Consider the following 11,959-nt stretch of genomic DNA (forward strand, 5'->3'; position numbering starts at 1 on the left):
TGTATATCAAATACATAAATTAGGGCAACTCCCCTACACTTACCAATTTAAAAGGGTCAGCAAAATTTTTCTACAAAATGTAGCCTTTTGATGCACACTTTCAGCAACACAATTAAAGACAAGCCAGCAAAGGGACATACTCACATTTACATTTATTCGTTTAGCAGACACTTTTCTCCAAAGTGATGTACATCTCGTCGAAAATACAATCTGTGCAGTACATTAGGAGAAAAAGACATAGCTGCAGATGTGTGACTCTTAAGCACAGTTAGTTTCCTTCGCTATATGCACCGACATTCATCACACAAGTAACTGCATAACACTTAACCAGAATATCACCAGTTCCTAATCATCTTCCTGGTAGTTTTTTTTTTTTTTTGAGATACATAAGTATTCCTTAGTAGGGAGTCTTTCACAGGGTAGCTGAAACACACAGACATGTCTTTTTGACTTTCCTCAAAATACGTTCCTGCACACTATGTACTTTTCCTGAATTTATTCAAGCTAAAAGATAAATTTCTCAAAAAGAAAGAAGAAAGAAAAGAAAAAGGTATAATATTACAGCGTTTTTTACCAGTTAGTGTATTGATGTGAAAAAAGTCTGTGAACCCTTTGCTGTTAGATTTATTAATTTAACTGACACTTTCCTCCAAAAAAACTTCCAGCCATTTAGATAGCTGGGTAATTTTACAAGAACAATTCAGAGTAAGTACCTTGCTCAAGAGTACTACAGCTGGAGGGGGGATGCAAACCTCTTACCTTTGGACCCACTGCTCCTGGGGCTTGAATTCTTGTATGAGTGGTTTCAGAAATGTGGTGTGATCTTAATTTATATCACAGTTATAGATAAATACAGTCTGATTAAACAAATAACACATAAAACTATACATTGTTATATTTTTACTGAACCTACTTGGGGCGGTGCAGTGGTGTGGCTGGTTTGGCCTGTGCCTGCTCTCTCGTGGGTCTAGGGTTTGAGTCCCGCTTGGGGTGCCTTGCGATGTACTGCCGTTCTGTCCTGGGTGTGTCCCCTCCCCCTCCAGCCTTCTGCCCTGTGTTGCTGGGTTAGGCTCCGGTTCACCGTGACCACACTTGGGATAAGCAGTTTCAGACGATGTGTGTGTAAACTTACTTGCCAAGGGTGGAACCTATTAGCAAGCAATTTCTATAGTTGCTGATCAGACCTGCACAGCTTGAGGTAGGATTAAATTCTGAATGAGCCTTTGTAAAATATAACTTTTTCTGTTTAAGTAATTCTGTTATTCACTCCAGTGTGTGCCATGTGGCACAACCCAACTTCTTTTGAGTTTCAGATCATAGAAGTATACCCAAATATTGTTCTGCAGAAATTCCTTAAACAACGTGAAATTCATTGTTCCCTAATTGATAACAAGCTCTCCAGGCCTTCAGGTAGCAAAGCCACCCCACACCATTATACTCCCTCCACCATGCTTCAGAGTTGGGATAAGGTTTCGGTGTCTGTGTGCAGTGTTTTTTTTTTTTCTTTTTTTCAGACATCATGCTATAAAAATTAAGAAAAAACTTTAAATGTTGTCTTATCTGTCCATGGAACACTGCTTTGGTGGGTCATCCAGATGGCCTTCAGCTAACTTGAGACAGGTAGAAATGTTTTTTGGTGGAGAACAGTGGTAACATCCTGTGAATCTCTTATTTAGTGTTTTTGTTATTGTGGGCTCATGTACACAGACATTATCAAGTCCAAGAGATGCCTACAGATCTTTAGCTTTTACCTTAGGGTACTTTGTCATGCCTGAGCTTTGAATGGAGTGCTCTTGCATTAACCTTTGAAAGATGCCCACTCCTAAAATTGGCATCAGTCCTGAACTTCTTCCATTTGTGCACTTTCTCAGTGTGGACTGATGGAGGCCCAAGTCTTTGGACATGCTTCTGTAGCCCATTCCAGGTGATGAACTTCAACCTCTGAGCCACTGAAATTTCTTTTGTTTAGGCCATATTGTGCTTCAACAGATCTCTGTTGTGTAGAATGGAAAGCAGTAATAAATGGACACTATCAGGTATTTTATATTTACTCATGTTCTTCCTCAATGGTGGCGTATAATGTGATGTTACATAGAATTGCAAACCCATTTATGCAGGTGGGCAATTTTATCAGAGTAATTTAGGGAAAGTACCTGTCTCAAGGTAATGTTTTGGGAGGATTTAAACTTGTGACATTTGGATCCAAAGGCACTACCTGTAACCACTTTGCTGCCAGCTCCAGGGTACAGCACCCTCAGATCCATGTCTGATTGTCATCTCATTGAATGGATAACCTGCAATTATTTCCTTTTCAAATACCCTCTTTACTAGGTTCCATCTTTGACTTGGTATATTTAAAGAATATGTTAAAGATACTACAATGTACAATTTTGAGTGTGGTATTTCTTTAAGCAGTGTCTTTGCATATTATTCTGACTTTAAACAAGATGAGAATACATTTGAAAGGCTTATTGTGTAGAAATACAAATAATCTGAAAGGGTTCTCTTAACATTTTCTTGCAACTGTTTACAGCAAGGAATTTCAAATGAGAACACAGAGAGAAGAACGATCAAGGTCCATAAACATTCATTCCATGAAAATTATTTTCATTCTTTAAGACTGAATGAATCATGTGCATGTAACAATCTTCTGGAAAAGTTCTAGAAATGAATGTGAGACCATGTGAGATCATGAAGTAACTCCTACGACTTAAATCTTTTTCATCTGTGGTCTTTGTGTCTTCAGCTTTGTTAAAACTTGGTAGTCCATGAAAATAGTCTATCTTTACAAGAATTTTCAGGTTTAAACTCTTTCTAGGTTTAAATTAATTGATTGAAAACAAAACAGCTTTACTCATGAGCATGTGCCGTATTGAGAGCACCAATAAACTGATCACTTTGTTCTTACCCTATAAACTCTGATTGGGCTGTATTTACACCACCTGCTAAATACCTAAATACGTGGACATTGATAGTTTTTCCATTTTATTCCAATGTGTTCAGTGTCATTAACTAGGTGGCACCAATTTGTAAATTTTTTCAAAAATTGATTAAAAACATTGCTCTTTCCAAATATTTTCCCATTTGCACAGCTTGGTAATTTTTTAACGTAATTGCCTTGCTAAAGGGTACAGTAAGAGGTGGGATTCATGCAATCTGCAAATGCTGAAGCTGTAAGCACTGTGTTTGCTGTAACACCCTTGAGCAAAGTATTTACCCCAAAATGCTCCAGTAAAAATTACCCAGCTATTAAATGGGTATGTCACTGTGAGTAAATTATTATTATTCTTGTTATTATTATTATTGTTGTTGTTGTTGTTTACAAGTTACTATAATAATAATAATAATAATAATAAAAACTAACAGGACAAAACTCCAGGCTGCAGAGTGACGATGGCAAAAATCCAAGACTCGCATGGTTCTGGATGTCTTCAAACAACTCTTGGCTGCTTTTCACTTTGCTGTCTCCTCAGCTAAAACAACCTTCTTCCATAACAAAATACAGCTTGCAACTACTCAATGCAACCACGGACAAGTTCTCAGTATCACCCTGCTCTGTTCGCGCTGGACTTCCCTGTGAAGTCACGCTCTTCGCACTCAAGTCTGTGTCAGAAACTGAAATGTCCGACCTCCTGACATCACACAAAGCCACCACCTGATCCTTAGATCCGATCCCATCTTCACTCCTACAGACCATCTCCCCACCCCAACTCTCCAGCTACATCTCCAAGATCATCAACTCTTTGCTCTCCTCAGGCTCCTTACCATCTGCTTTCAAAACTGCCCTCATTTCACCTATGGTAAACAAACTCTCTCTGGATGCTAACTCAGTCCAGAACTACAGGTCAGTCTCCTCCTCTCTGTTCTGTCTAAAACTCTAGAATGGGCAGCCTGTGATCCACTATCTGAATTCTTCACATGGCACCATCTTCTCGATGGATATCAGTCTGGATTCAGAGTTGGTCACTCCACCAAGACAGCAGTCCTGGCAGTGCCTGATGCTCTCCAATTGGCTGGAGTAGCCCCCCCTCCTCAGTCCTCATCCTCCTCGATCTGTCTGCAGCATTCGACACTGTCAACCACCAGATTCTACTCTCCTCTCTTAATCAGCTTGGGATCAAAGGAACAGCACTAAGATGGCTTGAGTCCTACCTATCTGACAGATCCTATCAAGTGGTCTGGCAGGGCCCCATTCTTCTCCTCTGCCTCTCTCAACTGGTGTCCTGCAGGGCTCGGTACTGGGTCCTCTGCTCTTCACAATCTACACCTCCTCCCTCAGCCCCGTCATCACCTCCCATGGATTCAAATATCACTGCTACGTCGATGATACGCAGATCTTACTCTCATTTCCACCTGGAGCATCAGACATGTCCATGCGCATCACTGACTGCCAGACATCTCTGCATAGACATCTGATCACCACCTACAACTCAACCTCTCCAAAACAGAGATTCTACACCTCCCAGTTAGCTTGTCACCCTGTCATGATCTCTTGATCAATCTGGACAACTCAATGATTTTTCCCACCTCCTCAGTTAAGAGTGTGGGAATGACAATTGACCCAAGTCTTTCTTTCTCTCAGCACATCGAAGCCACAACCCAGACCTGCAGATACATCTTGCATAACATCTGCAAGATCTGTCCTTACCTCACAACAGACTCAACGCAACTATTTGTCCAGGCCATGGTGACATCTCGTCTGGACTACTGCAGCTCTCTTCTGTCTGGCCTTCCCGCTACTGCCATCAAACCTCTGCAGCTGATACAGAATGCTGCTGCCAGAGTTGTGTTTGATGTGCCGAAGCGTTCCCATGTATCTCCGCTACTCGTTTCTCTGCAATGGCTTCCTATAGCTGCAAGGATCAAATTGAAGACCCTGGTTATGGCTTATAAATGCAACAAGAAAACTGCTCCTAGCCACCTACAAGACTTCATCATCCACTACACCCCAACCAGACTACTATGCTCTTCCACATCTGCCCGCCTGGTGGTCCCACGCACAAGAGTTAAAGCACAAAGGTTCTTGGTTCTGTCTCCATTGTGGTGGAATGACCTCCCCCTCTCACTCAGAACTGCTGAATCTTTGTCCATATTTAAAAAGGGTCTTAAAACTCACCCCTTCCAGACTCACTTCACCCATAATCTCTTAAATTCATGTAAGGTGTATTCATGCACCATAACTTTAAGATCATGCCTGGATAAACCTTTGTGTAGCTACTTCTGTAATGTAATGCAAATGTTAATATCTATCTCAGAAAAAAAAATCCAGGAAGATGATCAGGAATTGTGGATATTCTGATAAAGTTTTATGCAGCTACTTGTGTGGTGAACATTGGTTCATGAGATGGAAAGAAACAAACTAATTGCATCAAAGTATCACCCCTCTGCCTCTATGTCTCTCTTTCTGCTAATGTAACGGACACGTTGTATTTTCTATGAGATGTACGTCGCTTTGGAGTAAAGCATCTGCTAAATGAATACATGTTAATGTAAATGTAAATTGGAAATAGAATAATAAAAGTTTTAAAAGTCTTTTCTGGGATGATAATAGATTTTTAATAGATCTAATTACTAATTCATTCTGTCTGTGCTGTGGAAGTTTCTGTCACCAAGACAAATTCCTTGTATGTGTGAACATACTTGGCAATAAAGCTCGTTCTTATTCTGATTCTGATACTAAATTTTTTCTTCAAATGTGCTGATACCACTTTTACACTGATTTGCAGCTTTACATGCAGACCTGCAACACAGGTCAAACTGCCATGAAAATAAAGCATCTGGATGTGAATTTGAATTTGAATTTGACAGAGAGAGAGAAACAGACTGTTGCACAGATTTGGAAGAGGAAGGTGAAGCTGTGCCTTTGATATCACTGTAGAAATGAACACATGTCCATCAACCACTCAGCAAAAATAGAATTCCTACAGGTATTCAACACAAACTTGCCGATGTCTTTTGAATGCATGGTCAATACTAATGTAAAAGTATTCCTCTTTAATTTTTTTGGCTCAGCAGATATTGAGAGGTGGCGCTTATAGACTAGTGAGAAAGTACGTAAAAATGCCCGACGATATCTATTAATAGGGTTTCATCAAGATAACCCCCCCCCCTTGCCCCGCTCTCCTCATTACTAGAGTTAGAGTGTTAAAACTCATTACACCACAGACAATCTCCATTAGCATGTTAATCCATTCTCTGGGGCTTCACATTCCAGCCACTGAAGAGCATTCCAGCCAGGACCACTAATTTGTAACCACGCCCCCCCCATCAACCCACCAGCCCTGCCAACACGCACACACTCACACACAGACCATAAACCCTTAACAATGAACACAGGTAACGACGACTCTTCAACAAAAAGCTCCTTCTCACATATGTTCAGAGATGTCATTTTGGCTTCCTCAAAGAAGCTTAATATAGAATATGAAAAAGAGAAGGTTTTGGGGCTCAGATCACATAGTGGACATCCATGTCCGTGTACTCGGACACTGCTTTTTAGTATCGACCATAAAGTGAGTGGAGGGTTTTTTGTGGAGTTTATTGTGCAAGCCCTCCCCTTTGTCCCATGGCCCTCGTGGGATCCGGGGCTTTGCGTAGCGTTTAACAACTGTTGTGATGCGATCAGCATTCCTCCTGGATTCATTCAGGGGGCGAGTACCTTTTATCTGCTGCTTTGTACACAACCCTATAACGGTAGGGGACCCCAGGGGACTTCACCATCAGCGCGTCCACAGCGACTGACAGGAAGGAAGGAATAGAAGGAAAGCAGAAAGCTGCAATCTAGATAGTTTCTTCTTCTTCTTCTTCTTGTCATCCACTGAAACTCTTTAATGACCTCCACACCTTTGCACCTCTTACTTACCAGGAAAATATATTTTTAATGCTGTGTCAACTGTACCGCTGTCTACTTTTTAAAATATTATGAATCTTGGCCTTAATTTGCTTTTATTTCATTCTGAGCCTGATTTTCTCCTAACTGAATGATTGCAAATGTACATGTAAAGACAATATGAAGGATCACCCTCCTGTATCCTGTTTTGAAGTTGGTAAGGGAAGCAGCAGGACACATGGATACTATGGATACTCTGTTTGTTCCATTGCTTCCAACTGCACCTGCTGAAAATGGAGTTGGGCCTGGCTCAAGAGAGCAATAAAAAGAAGCCAAAGAGTTATATTTCTTTTTGCAGATTTTGGCAGGCCCACAAAGCACGACAGCACTGAATACTTTACCGTACTGAGCCTTGGGGAGGCCCTGCCTTGTGGTCCAATGTATACTGACTGGCTGACTGCAGACTTGGGCTTTTTCCTGCTCTGAGACCTGACTTCAGGATGTCTTTCCTTCCAATTTGTGTGTTGACTGTGGACGTGTCTCTCCCTTATCTATTATGCTGAGTGTGAACTTATCTCTCCGTTGTCCATAATTTTGAGATTGTACATGTCCCTGCTTTGTCCCTAGTGTTGTGTGTGATTTCTCTCTTTTCTATTGAGTGTAAACGTGTCTCAAATGTCCTTTAAGGTGAACGTGGCTGTATATCTCCATGATCCAATACGTTAACTGTGAATACGTAGGTCTCTCCCTTGTCCATTACGTGGCGTATGAACAAGTGTTACCCTTGTCCATTAGGATGTCTTAATATGTATCTCCTTTGTCCATTATGTTGACTGAGTAAAGTCGTTCTTGTCATGTGTTTCACAAGTCTCTTTGTTGTCTGCTATGTTCAGTGTGTCTTCTATAACGAGTAGGATCATGTCTCTCCCAGGTCCATTAAGTTATGTTTGAAAATGTCACCCTTGTCCATTCTTTTTCATGTGAACAGTGTTTCACCTTTGTTGTTTACTCCAGTGTTCCACATGTCTCTGAATTGCCCGTTATGGTAAGTGTGAACCCAATTCTCACTTGCGCATTGTTTTCAGCATGATCAGGCATATTGAGGCCACTCTTCCCACTCCTCCAAAAGTGTATTCCACTCATTGACTCCATCCACTTTGCTCCCCATGTGTAGCCCTGTGGCCTTATTTCCCATTACTCACTGCCCCACAATTCATGGAAATCTGGTGTTGAAGCAATTGTAAATTCTCGGTGAATAGGAGAAAATTTGGACACACAAACTTTGCTTTAATTGCCTCAGCATTTTTCTTTAGTGAGCTAGAGAACATGGCATTTATTCAAGGAATTCGAGAACACTGTCATAAACAAAATAACCTTTGGTTAACCACTCTGACGACGCACTGGTGAAAATAAGAATATCCGGGTGATAAAACATGATGGGAAAGATTCACCGCAGCAGCTTAGCTCCGAGTCTTGGTGAAAAGCAAACAGTGAGGAAGAGCGACGAACAGCAAGGCGAGTGATGCTGACATGTAGTCATCTGTACTCAGCCTGGAAGGCAGGTTAAGTAGCCGAAGGGTTCTATTTAAAGGAGCAGGAGGAATAAAAGAGAATAAAAAGTGGCTTGGGGCAGGCAACTAAGATGAGAGCAATAAGACAGAGGCCTTTTTTAACAAAGAGATCTGACCTTATGAGCTCAAGTATGTAGCTGCAGGACACCCTCCAGAGTCACTCTCCCTTCTTCCCCTACCAACAATCAAGGTAGATACCTGTTTCAAAGTTTATTTTGTCAGTCGAGATATTAAAAAAAAACTTAAGATGTGAAAAAGATAAACATCAATGCTGGCATCTGGTCAATAACACAGAAAACCAGGTAAAACACCTCCACCCAAACACAGTAAGAAAGTACAGTGCATACTCATGAGCATCCAGAGATGCTGAACTTGGGTGCTGAACTATACACTTTAAACTGTAAATTCCACCAAAAAAAACACAACAGGCACACATGAAAGCTGTCAAAGTTAACAAATCTTTTACTGTGCGAATAAATGTTTGTGAACATTTGTGTTTTTAAAGGGGAGAAAGCGTAAACACTTTGAGGAGGGCTGTAACATGGGCGGATGTGTGAAACGTGTGTTTCATGCCGGAAACACAGCTTTTGCTCCCACTGAGAGTTTCCAGTCCCGCTGATGTAATTCTGACAGGGTAACCAAAGAGGCATCCCTCCCTGATTTCTAAGACCTACTTACTGAACGAATGTACTGTTATTGCGCACAACTGTCACAACAGGTTACTGACATCCACAGTCACCACAACGTCACCACTGAGCACTGCACAGTTTTTTCCCGTGTTATTCTTTTCCACGTAACCAGTAAAACTTCAGTCACAATCACTAGTCTCGAGTCACAAGCTGATCCAAAGCACTTTTCCTCCATGCAGGCAGAATTTCACGAGCGCTAGGGTTTCCCTTCTTTCTGAAGCACGAAGGATTTAAGTGTGTTAAGAGCCGTGACCCTCCAGGCAGAATGACAAAAATCCACTTATGAGTGAGCATCACTTGGGGAAGGAGAGAAGTGTCCATAGGCTCACGGCCACACAGGAGGATGTACAGAGACACGATTGCTTTAATCTTTTCAGAATAAAGCAAAACACAGACTATAACTGCATAAAATTGTTAAACTTAATACGCACTTGGGAGAAGGACCAACATCAACTGAAGTCAATCGCAACCAAAATGACCATGAACATTCATAAGCTATATTAATATATTCAATTTATTTATACACTGTTTACTAAGATTCAGAAATATTTCATTTCATTTAAGAAAACAAAAAAACTCAAACAAAAACTTTTATCAGTTTACACTCTTTCCCCATACAAACATTCCATTACAAACATTAAGAACTTCTGACTTGTTGAAATGTTTAGATGTGTTTGTGTATTTGGATACTTTGGAAAAGTACATATCTAATAAATCTTTTGTGTACAGTAAAACGTTATTTACATTTGAATACAGAGTTATTTAGCAGCATGTGGCATTGCACTGTAGTCAAGGTGTTGAATTTGTAGCCTGCTGGTCACAGGTTCACATCAGTGGGACTTGCTTATGCAACCAAAGGTTACCGAAAGGTCAATGACCTCACCTGCTCCACTTTGAAGTGAACTGTAGATGTATGAACAGCAGAATAAAAGTGTAAGTTGTAACGCAAGCAGTTCTCAATTTCGGTGCAGTTTAGCAAATTAGTGAGATGATTTCTCTGCAAATAATGTGCTTGGTTTACTGCCCACGGTGACACACAGCCACTTTAAATGGTCTTCCCTTGAATACCATCACTCAGTCCACTGTAATAACTTACAGCATGGAAACCAAATCACTAAAAGAAACAAGTAACACACAGAATGATGATGACAATTATTATTATTATTATTATTATTATTATTGTGTATTCTAACTTTATCCAAGCTGGACATAATCTTTTTCTTAAGCCAGGTCTACCTGTACTTATAACTACTAAGGCAAAGCTGTCATTGTCATATGTATACAGTATAAACACAAAAACAACATTGCAACTTGTATGATCTCACTGACATTTTTCTGATGCTTTTTTTGTGATTAATTTTGGAGATTTGAATGAGTGATGTTTAGCAACCGTATAATGAATGACAGTCTTAAAATGAGCCCTGTCTGTTTTTGGGATATGAATTCAGTTACTCTTCCTCACAAATTCAGCTACACTTTCTCCAAAGAAATGCAGGGATACAAACCTCAATCTCTACATACCTCTCGGCCCACTCCATCCTCTAAAGGACACAGGCTCGGCTACAGAGAGGCACCAGAGGTGCGAATTCCCAGGAGGGCTCACTGTGATTGAGCAGCCCCTAAGGGGGTCCTTGGGGCCTCCATGTCTGCCTTGCACCCTCAGCCGCAGACGGGCTTATCAAGCTGGGGAAATGGAGACACTGCGACAGGGGCCTCCTGCTGCAATCACCACTACCTCATCTTCCACCACCTTGACCCCTCCCTTACTCTGTACACACTCATTTAGCCCTGAAAAATGGCCACAAATGGTTAACATACTGTTCCTAGCAGTTTGCTTTACAACCAAAGCAAAGGACACCATCTACTCATCATATGTGAGAAAGGAAGGCATACACATCAGTGCATTGGCTTAACAAGGGGTCACTCCGGTTGCCTTTAAACCAGAGGGGGTCGTACTCCTCCCAACAGGACGACGAAGAGGTTCATACACTTCGCAAAAGGAGACACTAAGGGGGTCGTACTCCTGCCAACAGGAAACTCTAAGGGGGTTGTCCTCTTCGCAGAACAAAACACTAATGGGGTCGTATTCCTTCCAACAGTAGACGCTAATGGGGTTGTACTCCTCCCAACAGAAAACATTAAGGGGTTGAAACACCTCCCAACAGGATACTCTAGGGGGGTCGTACTCTTCCCAAAAGGAGACACTAAGGGGGTCGTATTCCTGCCAACAGGAGATGCTAAGGGGGTCCTGCTCCCCCAAACAGGAGACATTAAGGGGTTCATACACCTCTCAACAGAAGACACTAAGGGGGTTGTACTCCTCCCAACAGGAGATGCTAATGCAAATTAATCTGTCAGCTGGTAGCTGTTAGCACTATGGCAGTATGGTCTTAGCATTGGGGGCCTCTCTGATAGGTCTGAAATATCCTCACCCATCTTCCCCCCATTCCATTGCAGTAACGGAGACATGAGGTGCATTCCAGCAGCAGGGCTGGTTGGGGCAAACAAGGGCAGATGTCTTTGTAGGAGAACAAAGTCAGGAAAGATGCCATCGGTTCATAAGGGAGCTCCTGAGCACAGCTTCTCCTCTTCCTCAGGTTGTCAGAGTTTATGTCGCAGCCCCACACAGCTAACAGTGTTGCAGCCGTGCTCTTCCTGCAGTGGTCCAGGTGGGATGGCAAGGGATTACACCAAAGCTCCAGAGAGACGGACAGGAAGAAGAAGAAAAACTACTTGTCCATGTTGGACTCCATCCAACGGACACATGTTATTTCAGAATGAGAACCTTGCTATAGGCAAGCTCATCTGCAAATCTATTTTTAGAACAAAACTGGGAAAGAGCATTTTTTAAAGAATAAAGCAAAGAAAAA

This window comes from Scleropages formosus, chromosome 1, assembly GCF_900964775.1.
Source record: "Scleropages formosus chromosome 1, fSclFor1.1, whole genome shotgun sequence".
NCBI lineage: Eukaryota > Metazoa > Chordata > Actinopteri > Osteoglossiformes > Osteoglossidae > Scleropages > Scleropages formosus.